This window comes from Siniperca chuatsi, linkage group LG12 (genome assembly GCF_020085105.1).
Source record: "Siniperca chuatsi isolate FFG_IHB_CAS linkage group LG12, ASM2008510v1, whole genome shotgun sequence".
Taxonomy (NCBI): domain Eukaryota; kingdom Metazoa; phylum Chordata; class Actinopteri; order Centrarchiformes; family Sinipercidae; genus Siniperca; species Siniperca chuatsi.
This window is the reverse complement of record NC_058053.1, coordinates 23,575,210-23,587,387: the sequence shown is the minus strand read 5'-3', so window position 1 is coordinate 23,587,387 and position 12,178 is coordinate 23,575,210. Positions and strand designations below refer to the sequence as shown.

General features: G+C 40.7%; 1 protein-coding gene across 2 annotated transcripts in view; it reads right to left on the bottom strand.

Moving 5' to 3' along the window:
• Window positions 1-6,228, bottom strand: part of zmym2 (zinc finger, MYM-type 2) — a 38,155-nt gene extending 31,927 nt beyond the window's left edge. Inside the window, exon 1 of one of the 2 annotated variants that reach the window (XM_044215909.1) lies at window positions 6,068-6,228. The gene's annotated coding sequence lies outside the window, so the exon portion shown is untranslated. Of the gene's footprint in view, window positions 1-5,058; window positions 5,082-6,067 lie in introns of those variants that run through there. The other variant, XM_044215910.1, reaches the window with a different exon arrangement.
• Between the last annotated feature and the right edge of the window lie 5,950 nt (window positions 6,229-12,178).

Here is a 12,178-nt window from a genome sequence, read left to right as displayed (position 1 = left end):
GTTTCATGATGTCTGACAGCTGTACAGGTAGCACAGGTATCCCCAGAGACAAGCTTCCCCCATATAGCCTCCTCATGCCTGGTGAAGACTCATTGCTATTGTTAGCTACCACCTCTTCCGTGTCTATGTCATCTTTGGCTGATTTTTGGTAGTCATATTTAATGGTCAAAAATCACCAAAAATCATACCTCTAGCCTATATAGCCATGCAAGTAGTTTGGGTTTTATTTGCCCAGGGTTTTAGATATTCGTCTATATTTGACGCCACCCCAGTACAATGGAGGGTGAAGGGAATTTTGTTTGTGGAGCTCACAGGTTTCCCAAAATACATTTGGATAGCTAGAAAACACTAGATAGGTGTTTCTTTCCAATTTGGTTGAACTGACCCTTTAAAAACGTCCACCTAATTTTTAACCAAGCTTGTCCCAGATACGAGTCTTTCATTTCAAACTACAACCTGTTTCCTCCAAGACGCAGCTAGAACCCTCATGTACCTGGACGCTTTGCTTACGATTGGAGCCTAAATGGATGCCGTGGTGATGCTGGGGCAATGATGTGACCACTTCTGCTGTGTTACTTCACTTAGGTTATTGAGGTCCATTCAAACTTTTCTTTTTAAAAAGGTGGCTTACAATGAGCACACATGCTACCAAGAAGGAAACAAGGGCGGTGCTACAAAAAATATAAGCAAGAGAAAGACAACACAAGGATCCCCCAATATGTTCGCTGTAGGACAAGTAGTACATTTCAGGCCACTTTGTTTTCATCTGTACTTGACGAAGAGACTCAAAACGTACTTCTTTTATCAAGTTAATAATAGCAAATAACAGTAGCAGTTTATGATGTTGCAAGTCCTTTCTGAGACATAAAACCTGATAACACCAATGACTTTGTTGAGCACTCTCAGTATTCTTAACAAAATTATTAAAATCATTGGTGGAACCAAGTGGTACATGTTCATGCATTTTTATTGCAACCTGTACAGATTAGCCAGCTCCTCACTGAGTACACAGCTCTGAAATCTTGACAATTATTGCAAAATCAGCGCCAAAACCTTGGCATTCTGTCTTATTAAAATGCTTTTTCCGGCAGCTAAGGCTCAAGAGATGCAACAGTAGAGGCGATGTCTTCATGGCTGAACACAGACTCTCAAGAACTGCTACGTGCCTGCCCAGCAACGGGGGCAACTTTGCTCCTCCTCCTCCTCCTCCTCACCATCATGTCTCTTCCTCTCATCCTCCTTTTTCTCTTCTCCTCTTCTCTGCACCTCCTTACCAAACTACCCAGCACTCTACTCCTCCTCTCACCTGCTGTCTTCCACGTCCCTCCCTCCCTGCTCCCCACCCCTGCGTGTCGCTCTACACAGCTTCTCTCTTGTTGCCCCCGGCAACTAGTGAAGCTACACCTTGGTTGCCGTGGTGACGGTAAGGCCGGGGGACGGGGACTTGTTCTCTGTGCTCTACATCTGGGTGCTGTTAAGTTGGCCAACACAATATTTAAATGGTTTAGATATCACCCTATGTGATGCTGAAATAATAAATGGCTATTCAGCAATGTATGCAGCGCTCAAGGTAAAAATGCATGTAACAGTGAAGTGTTACTAAATGTGGGCTTCTGAAGTCTCTCTATAAATCCAAAAGAGAACAAATACAATAAAATATGTTGTAGGCTGATTTGGTGCCACACTCAAGATCAAATATTATTTAAAGCACTTTTGGGGATGTCTGCACTCTCTATGTTGATCTGTTTCTGTCAAAATCTCCTTTTCATGTTACACAGCAATGAGGGTGGCTGTAAGCCACACATCACACCACTGCTGACAGCTGCAGCACAGAAACACACACACACACAACCTCACAGATACACTCTTGTGTAGACAATGGTCTTTGTAGCTCTATGTTTTTCACCCCAACCGTCACCCTGAACAGGAAGAGCCTGAGAGCACCTGAATATAGCCTTTAGAGCTATGACAGAGCACAGTCTACACTACAGAGGAAGCCAGGTCACTGTTTTGACATCATTGTGGCGGCCATTTTGGCCCCAGCACTGTGGGGTGCAAATAAAGTCTATGGGTGCATCCAATAGAAATCACAGTGCTACAGCTACGGTATCTTAGAGGAAACAGGTAGGCCTTTGAGAGGAGGGGTATTGGGGTTTTCTTCATATTTTACAACTTTCAATTTCCCCACATGTTAGCTTTATGACAGAGTTGAGATTTTGCTAAATTTCAGTATGGTAGATGTCAAATATTATTGATATTTTTAGTTAATTGCAAATAGGTGACATGTTGGCTAGAAAGTCCATCTTTTACCCAGACTTTCCTGATTCAAGCCCAGTGCCTGACTCCTAGTCAGTCCCAATGGTGCTGTGCTATCTGGCAGGTGACCCTGGGCTCAACGAAACCTCACGAGGTTACAAAGTGGGATGCATCTTTCTATGACTGGACGTATCTCCAGATGTAAAGCCTCACAGCTGTCTACATTCATGTATAACTGAGACTTGCACTGCTTATTTCCCCATATTTTCCAGAATGTGCAGTTCCAAAACTTCAAGACATGAAAACTATATTAATTTTCCACAAGTTTGCTTCAAGTATAAAAAGCAGACTCTGTGAGACGTCTTTGTTTATTGCCTACTTTTCAAAAAATAGGAAGTTGATCTGCTACTTGCAGTTGGCATTTTGACTGAAATTTACTTGACACTTACGTCAAGACAGCTACTTGGCAAGAAAAAGGGGGTGGACAAGATAACAAAAACCTCAAATCCAATGCAATAGTTAGCTAATTGCCAAGTGGTAACAAAAAAAAAAAAAAAATAGCCAAGAAGCCAAAATTCTCAAATGTTAATTGTTACCTTAACACAAGCAGATGTACGAGAACTTTACCTAAATAAAAACTTGGCAAAAATTGGCAAATATTTACCGAGTATGACCACAAATTCAATGTCAGCTTTGGTGCACAATGTCCTATACACAGTGCTACAGACGTATTTTGGTCAGTACCAAAAAAGTATTTATGTTCGATACCAAGCCCTACTAGAAAATTTACGCCAACACTTATGCAAAACAGTGAAAAATGTATTAAACACTGTGGTGACACTGACTGGAAGACATTTAATGGGATATTTGCACAGCAATGCTACAAACTAGACCCTCAAAGACAAATATTGAGTTGAACCAGCACCTCTGACTGACTCACCCAAAAATCAACATTAAACACAGGTATTGTATTATCTGATGTTTCAGTTACAGGTTTCGCTCTCATGTAAACAGCAATAAGACACTTGGACCAGGCCCATACATTTAAAATACAAACAAACAGTCCTCAAGTGACAGTTATAGTCAGTTTTAAGACTGTTAAAAGATATGGACTTCCTGAAATGTGGTCTACTGATAAAAAACAACATTCAACATCATTAACAGGTAAATGTTATTTGTTTCAAGGCAATTTAGAGCAAAAGAAGCTAGAATACATGTTTGAAAGATGTCAATATGCTAACATGTTTTATAAATTTGCCTTTTTTCAATCAAAGTAGAAACAAATTATTTCATAAATTCATGTTTTTGTTCAGAAATGTGGTGGACTTAAACTGATTTAAAATGTCAATTGCTTGTGGAAAGTTCATCCAAGTTTGTACTTTTGATTGAAAACACTGCATACATTACTGCAAACTCAGGAAGGACACCGTAGCAGAGCTGCATACAGTATATGTATGATGATTGTTAAGATCTACTTGACTGTAAAACACTGAAGCTGGAAAGGGAAGAATTGCTCACGGTGACCATGTGACAGGAAGCGAAGCATAAACTAAAACAGCACAACATTCAAGACCAACAAGTTGTTCTTGACTGTTCAACAACAGGATGGGGTTCCAAACAATTCTCCAAAGCCAGTGACGGAGCTGTGTAATCTAACTCAAGCTTGTATTTTAGAGGATATAACACAACACTATGTCTATAGAGACCACATGTGTTAGGGTTATACCACAGTCTGTGACCGTGGAGTTAATTGGTGTCAAAATATTGAGAGAGGACCAAAAGGCACCCTTCTCCATGTGCAACACCTCCCCAAAGCCAAGCTGAGCTGCAATAAAAAAATAAAAAATGCATCACATATTTTTGGCCTTTACACTAACAGAGGGAATCTATGTGCAAAGCAACTCAGTAGCGCTCTGAGGGGAAAAAATAGCCTGGTCTAAACTCTAGTTCAGACTGCAATGCAGAGCCATGAGCCAGCCTGCATTCACGTGGATGAGAGGGAAACGAGGGTCCAGCATTAATGAGCTCTGACACGCAACCTTGCTCCCAACGTCAACACCAGGTGGACAGAGAGGTGGGGTGGGCTAGGCTGGGGTGAGGCTGCCTCCCTGCAACAAAACACTCAGCAGACAAGCAGTTAAAAATCAACGGCTGCGCCAGACCAAACCCAAGCCACATCATCATCACCTTGCATAGGTGCTCCTCTACCTTTCCAACACCATCAGTTTGCGCATGAAGCCAAGTTGACATCATTTTTTTCCAGCAGGTCACAAGGTGGAGACATGCAGCTGTTTGCAGCAGATAATAACCGACTAATAACAAATTCAAATCAAACGCCTGAGATTATTATATAAGGCTTATGTCACTGAGAAGTGATGCGTAATGCGCAGCCACCAGAACATCCCCCAAGCCAGCTGATGGGCTAAAATGCAGTCCATTCCGGTTACCTGGCAGCTGAATACAAAACTAAACCCGGACTATTCTGAGCTCTAACACAGCTGATGAGCTCTCCTCTGAAATGTTAGAAAATCAGCACAGAAGGGCAGCCTGCACCAAGCTTTCAGGGGTCGCTAAAGTCCCCCTGGTCGTGCCCTTGATTATTAACACCGGCTAGGAGCTCAGCTCCACGACGAGGACCACCACAGCACCGAATCCGGTCCAGGCACCCGGTACCGCGGTGACTATCACTCGACCTGATCCGAGCTTCCCTTTCCATTTTTCCAGCGGTAATATTTAACAAACTTGGCTATGGAGAGCAGGTCCTAAACTTTAATCAAGAACAATAAGCAGAACCAGGACTACCTGAGCTGCGCAACTCTTCCATAAATAACCCAGGTAAATGAGAGGAGGTGGAGAGGGGGGGGGTTGGCTTCCAAGTTGGGATCCAGCAGAAACGTGGTTCAGGGTGTTCCGTTCCGTTCCCACCCCTGCCCTTCCTGGCGCAAACAGCCATTGGATTAGCGGCGGATCGAGGGGAGGAGAGCAGACACAGACTGCGCCATTGTTAAAATACCACTAAAAATGATCACAACTTATTCGCATCAGATAAATTCAAATAAGACCAAATTCTGCACAGAATACACAGTGTGACACTCAAAAACACAACCCCTAACGGCTGGCAACGTGTGGTTTTAACTACACAACCCCCTCCCTCCCTCCTACCCCCTTCTGGTCCAGTTTATTTTTTCAAGTCGTGCACATGCCAGTGCCACCAAACCAGACCCGGAATCCGAATAAAAAGCCCGATTTGTATGATACCTGTGACGCCGGGGTTTTAATTGGAAAGTTACCCTGCACGGAGTCCACCCTGGCGCAATCAGTGGCAAATATACCCGGCCACCGCAAGGGGCGCCCTAGCGTTACGTATCACATGAACTGTCTTCATTTGTGTCATGCGGTGGTAAACAACGAGGCTCAAAGGCATACCCGCATCGTATATACAGGGGTCTCTCGGGAGTTTCCGTGACACAAAGCCAGGTATAAACCCATTATTTTCACAACCAGATAAAATTTGCCCCCCCCCCCCTCCCTCCTCCCCCAGCGGAAAACAGCAATGCCTGCCGTCCGCCATTAGGGAGCCAACTGAACAATACTGGAGACTAGAGGCGGCAGCAGCCACAGCACACACAAGAGCAGGGGAGAAAATATGTTAAAATTAACTGTTTATTGTTCACTAAATGTGTCTTCTCGCCCCGGCGTGACTCCTGGGAGAGTCCCTGGACATCAGCCTGGCGGCCCGCACAAGTTCCCGAAACTTTGACTAATTAGGCGTAAAACTGGAATATAAAAAACGTCTGTGAAATTCGCTTACCGGAGTAGAGCTCGGAACGGTGTAGCGCCACTTTTGTGCCTTGACATTAATCCCGGGGAGCGCGTGCGCACAACGTAGAACTTGCCACTTTCCGTCCAAAGATCGTCTGTTGAGCAGATGACTCACTCCGCACGGACGGCGTTTCACGTGGCGCCCGTAGGGGGGGCGCCTGATGAGGGCATTTACCTTTTATGTTTCATTATTGAGAAGACATAGATTGATATTGATTGATTGGTCTAGCTGCATTACATAGGCACATCAGAGTAATTTTAGTTTTGGATGATTATTAGCTAATGTATGTGGTCAGCTCACTATGATCTCAAATTAGCTTTCTTTGCACAGCAGCCATTTTGAACATTCAGGTTGGGAGACTGAACAAACTGATATAAGTATGTTATATAGGTTTATAGACTACTTATTGATTAGGATAAACAGTAGGCAAAGACAACCATTCTGCTGTGGTTCCTAGTCTTTAGGGGTTGGAGACCAAGATAAATCTGAGGGGTCGAGAATTGATTAGAGGAAATAGGAAAAGAGAGGAAAGCAGAAAAAAAACTATTTTTGCTACACAAAGTTTCCTGTGGATCATTTTATTTATTTGTAACTAAAAATTGTTCAAATACAGAAAGAAATTAAATCACTGGTTGTACTGGTCACAGCCAGTAGACATAAGCAACCAGTGTTGCTTTGTTTTAAACCAAAAAAAGGTAAGGAACTACTGCGATAATGGGACAAAACTTTTATGTAAAGTTATATTCCTCCATTTTTTTGTAATTAGTTTTTTATTTATGAATTATAACTCTGATTACATTTTCAATCATTTTGTGTTTAAAATGGCAAAATGTGAATATGATGACCTTTAGCTGCTAGCAGACATGTTTACATACAGTTTTGGGTAAAAGGTGCTCACGCTTCTAAAGCTGCATTCAAACTGAACTTGTGGGAAGTTGAGTTACACGATGTGCTTGTGAGCAGCTGTCAGAAATGGTTGCCATTTACCTCCCTTGATCTTTTTTTTATGACAAACAATTTGGTTTGTTTTCTTCATTTTACACCACTCAGATGAACACAAACACCATGGGCTCCAGCAGAAGATTGCTGATGTAACTGCACAGCCTTTATGGCTATAGGCCTGTACAAAGTGCACATAATTTGGTCTGCATCTCAAAAGAATATGAAGTCTTTTAAGTTATGTTTGCGAGGTGATGCTGTGCAGACTTTCCAAAGCAACTTTGATGTTCACTGTAACAGATTTCAAGTTTTTAAAAGTCTAAATAGTTTTTTTTTCCACCGTGCAGAAATGAATGGAAACCAAAGGCTTTCCGAAAAGTGAGAAACAAATACATGAAATATCGGAAATTATAGTCTACAGCGTGTGTTGGAAGTGGTTAGCCTATCAGTAGCCTAATATACAGGCAATTAGCTAAAACCTCCCAAAAGCACTGGTATGGCACGCAGATTCAAAGAAAAAATTTGTAAAGCATTTTTAAAACTGAAAATGAAGGTAAATTTGAAGGAATTGGGGGAAAGAAAGTTGGAAAACTACTCTTCAGAGATAATAACCAGATTCATTAGTGATGACAGACTGACTGTAGCCTGTTATGAAAATTGGAGTGACCAAGTGCACATAAATAGTCTTTCCTAGGTTAATATCTGTCATAAACACAAAATCTCCTCACAAATCATTATAATTACTGATGGAATTCCACTTTTCTGTATTTGGTTGTGTTGTGTGTATTTGCAGCACACGTGTTGTCAAATTGATGAAGATGTTTTGTTCATTTGCTTGTGTTTTGTCTATTTGCATATGTCTTCTTAAGTTGCAGTGCGTTTGCCCTTGTCGGCTACCGTAGTACGGTCCTTTAATTCGGACGTGCCTTTTGCATATATGCTCACGTTTATTGTAACCGGAAGTAGAAGCAGAGTGAGACCTCTTTCATGTATTATCCTCTCTGACGGCATTCATTCGTAGGCTATTTCTTATTTTTTATTTTTTTTCGCCGCGCAAGCGCAAGAGGAGCAATCAGGGGTTGCATGGTTGGCAATTAAATTGCTCCATTAATCTGATTTAACCTTACCGATACAAATCATACCTCCCGTGTAAACTGATTCCAGTTCAGCTGGAGTTATGTATAAATTATATACTTTGACCATGAAAGGCTTTTGTCGAAGCGCTAAAACAAGCTGCATTGAAGTACACAGCTCGGGTCCAATCAGGAGAAAGGATCCGGGTTGAGAGAGTTCATGTTCTCAGCTCTGTCGGTGCAACATCAGGTTTCCTAACAGTAATTTCACCCAGACATGCAGGAGAAACCAAACGGTGCAGAAAATAACTAATAATCCCATAAGAGTGTTAGAAAAACAACATCAGAAGTCCCTATAAGACAGTAGGATGGTTGATGTCAGATGAGCTAAAAAAAAAAAAACCAACAACCTTTAAGTGCGATAAGATCACTGTAAACTCGCTGCTGAGTACAACAGACTAATTCTGACTCACAAGAAGAAATATCAGTGGGCTAATCTGGTGGTGGTTTGCATTTGCGAGGCAAAAAAAAAAGTCGCATGAACTGATGATCATGTTTTTTAATATGGCGGATCAGGTGCGTTCAAAGTAGTGACCGACACCACTGAAATGTGCAGATCGGATTCACGGTCGGCGGTGCAGAGAAATTATTTCCACCTCTAGCCCACCACGCATCTCTAAACTCACCAGATTAAAGGCAGCAATGAATAGAGGACAGGACGGTCTTATTTCTAAGTCAGTCTGATAAAAGTGAACAGTCGGGGTTTGCCACATCTTCTGTCTGTCAGCTGCTGAGCAAAATGTCGGAGATTTCCATGTTCCGATCCGACACGCGCAAATTCTCCTGACATGGCCTATATTAAAACGTGACCCTGGATACAGATTTAAAAAGAAATGCAGACTGATCCTTTAGCAGGCATATGCTGATTTCATGTCCATTTTGGTGCTCTGATGAGCACAAAACAGCCCAAATGTAGGCTATCCACCCATCTGCCTATTTTTTGCACCTTTATACATCTGCTCCATATTTTTCAATGCATTTTCGCCACGAATATGTTAATATTTCTCTTAATCACTGATGTGACTGGTAGGACAATTTGACATCAACACAGCCACTGTGCATAGATATTACTAGACGTTTGCAGTGGGGAAAAGTACATTTACTCAATCTTCTCTAGGCTACTTAAAGGGGCATTGCAGTGATTTAGTGTTGCACTTCCATAAAGTTGGGGGGACTCGTGAGAGACATCTTTAAGAAACAATGATCAAAATCAAAGCAGGCCAAGGTTTTCTGACTTTTGGGTCCTGGTATGGGTAAAGCTCCAAAAACACTGGATCCTACATTTCCCAGAATTCAACATGCCCATGTCTTTCAAACTCCACTGCCACACTAGGCTTTCTGTTAGACTACAGTATTTATTTGGGCTTTTTTTTTTTTATTATTAACAAGGGATCATATACAAACATTCAGGTAAACAATACAAGCATAACATTTAAATGACACAAATATGGAGAACATAAAATATTAAAAGACAATGGCATTAAAAAAAACAGGAGTACACATACACAGATATAAACATATTAAGTCAATTTCCATAATGTTTCAAAAGTTATTGCTTTTTTGTTGTTTACTAAACTGAGTGATTTAAGTAGAGAATTCAAAATGTGAGATTTTAGGTAGTGATTTAGAAAAATTCTGTTGGTGAATAAAAAAACCGTCTGCATATAGAATAATGAAATTAATCAGATATTCAAGAGCACCATCATCTTGATTAGTAGAGTAACAAATAATATCTTTAAGATTACAAGAGTAGACAGAGTTAGCAGCTTCAAAGTGAGACTCTAGATCTGTCCAAAATGTTTATTTCACCATTAAAAAAATAGGTGAGACATTGTTTCTACATTATGTTTACAAGATGTAAGATTTTACATACAAAATATATCATCATGCATTATTATGGATTAATATATAAATATAAATATAGTTTTAAACATTAAAATCATAATAACCTATTATAATATGTAGCCTAACAATTTAACACTGACAGGTGCCCTTCTGCATGTGTGAGTACTTTTACTTTTGACACTTTAAGTACATGTTGCTGATAATACCTGTTTATAAAGTCATTTTATTCCTCTTCCTCATCGATAATACGTTTTGTTTTTGCACCATATTAGTCTGAGCTGAGTTCAGTTGGCATCTGGTTACTGTTTTCTGGGGAAGGTGAGATTTGTGAGGGTTTTTATGACCTCATCAAGCACAGTAGCATGCTTGTGTGCAACTAAACTAAACCAGTTAACAAAACAATCTCACCTCAAGGTCCATTTAGTAACTTTAGTACGTTTTCGATCATATCACATGATCTTCATCAGCAGATGGAGTTTGCCCACTTGTCATGGAATTTGCAAATGTTAAATTATTTTTTTTTTTGAGCACTTTAAGGACTTCTCATCCATGTCGTCTATGTAAAAGCTGAGCTTCAAAGTTCATTCTTGACCTTGGGCGGTTACATCTCCCTGCAATGTCCATTTAGTAACTGATCTTGAGCTTTTGATCACATCACAAGATCTGCAACTGGGCAACTCCATCTGCAGAGGAAGATCCAGTGATACAACAAAGCTCCAGAACAGCTACTGAATGGATTTTGTAGTAAGATGAGGAGTGTGAAAGGAGGAGAGCCCATAGTGTTGCAAGGGAACATGTTTTCTTTCATAACGCGCAGTCCTGCCACAAAATCTGGATTGGGTTGAGGTCTGGACTCTTCAGCTCAGTGACATTGTTTGTTTGAAGCCATTCCCGTGTAGCTTTGGCTTTTTGTTCAGTTGTTCCATTGCAGACTGCAGCAGATTTCTCTGTTTTACTGACTGAATTTGACCCTCTACCTTCACAAGCCTTCCAGGGCCTTTTGCAGAGAAGCATCCCCACAGCAGGACGCTGTGGTGGGGGCAGTGTGTCTAGTGATGTGCAGTGGTTGGATTACACCAAACATAGCTTAAGTATGATGGCTAAAAACAGATCCTTCCTCCACTTTGTTTCAGAGTCGCCCCCATGCCTTCTTGTTTTAGAGTGGCTTTCTCTTTGCCTCTCTGCCATAAAGCTTCAACCGTTGAAGTACCAGTTAAACATTGTCATAAGTCTCCTGGTGGCCTGTCTTTCTCACACAGACACCTTTTGAAGATTGTCTTCTCAAGGCAGGTTTAGTTTTATGCCGTATTATTTTCTTTAAATGACTGACCTTACTGTACTCCGAAGGGAAACATTCTTGTTGCCATCTTTTACAGGAAATTGACTAACCGTTCTAGGCCTTTCACATCCAGGTGTATTCAACCAAAAATTATGAATACAATTCAAAACATTACATGCCTTCTAAAAACAATTGGCTGCAATAATGATAATTTAGGTGCATCATAGGAAAGGGAGTAAATACTTAGTTACACAATCTTTTGTTTTGTATTCGTACGTAATTTGGATCAATTTGTAGAGGTTTGTTTTCACTTTGACATTAAAGTGTTTTTTCTGTAAGTATCTGACATGTTCATTATTTAAAGTAAATATAATAATGCACTACTCTCATGGCATTTCTACCTTAATAGCCAGCAAACAATCTCTGTCAGACTGACTCACCTCTGCTGATTATCATTTTGCATTTTTATGTAATGATCACTAGAAGATTATCAAGATAAAACAAAGCTGAAATAACAACTATAGCAGGATAGTAAAACAAGTAAGGAAGGCCAGGGACGATGTGTGTACTTTTTCTTGTGATGTTACCAAGCTTTTTTCATTGATAGAGTGAAATAATTAGGACTTGTCACAAATAATTAGGCTGTAAAAGTTGTTTTTACAGCTTTTACTGAGATCACAGACACAAGAACAACAACACAAGAACAGGGAATAACTTTTCTACAAGGTGCCTAGAATTTTAAAAGATCATCTTTTCAGTCTTTCTGTAAAGCAGTGACCACACCAAACTCCATGTTTTTATTTGGGCAAATTAAAATCTATAGGTCATCATGTGTCCACATGTAATGATGATGGGGACCTATACTTCCCATGTGATGAATGAAAACAGGCAGAGAAACCAGTG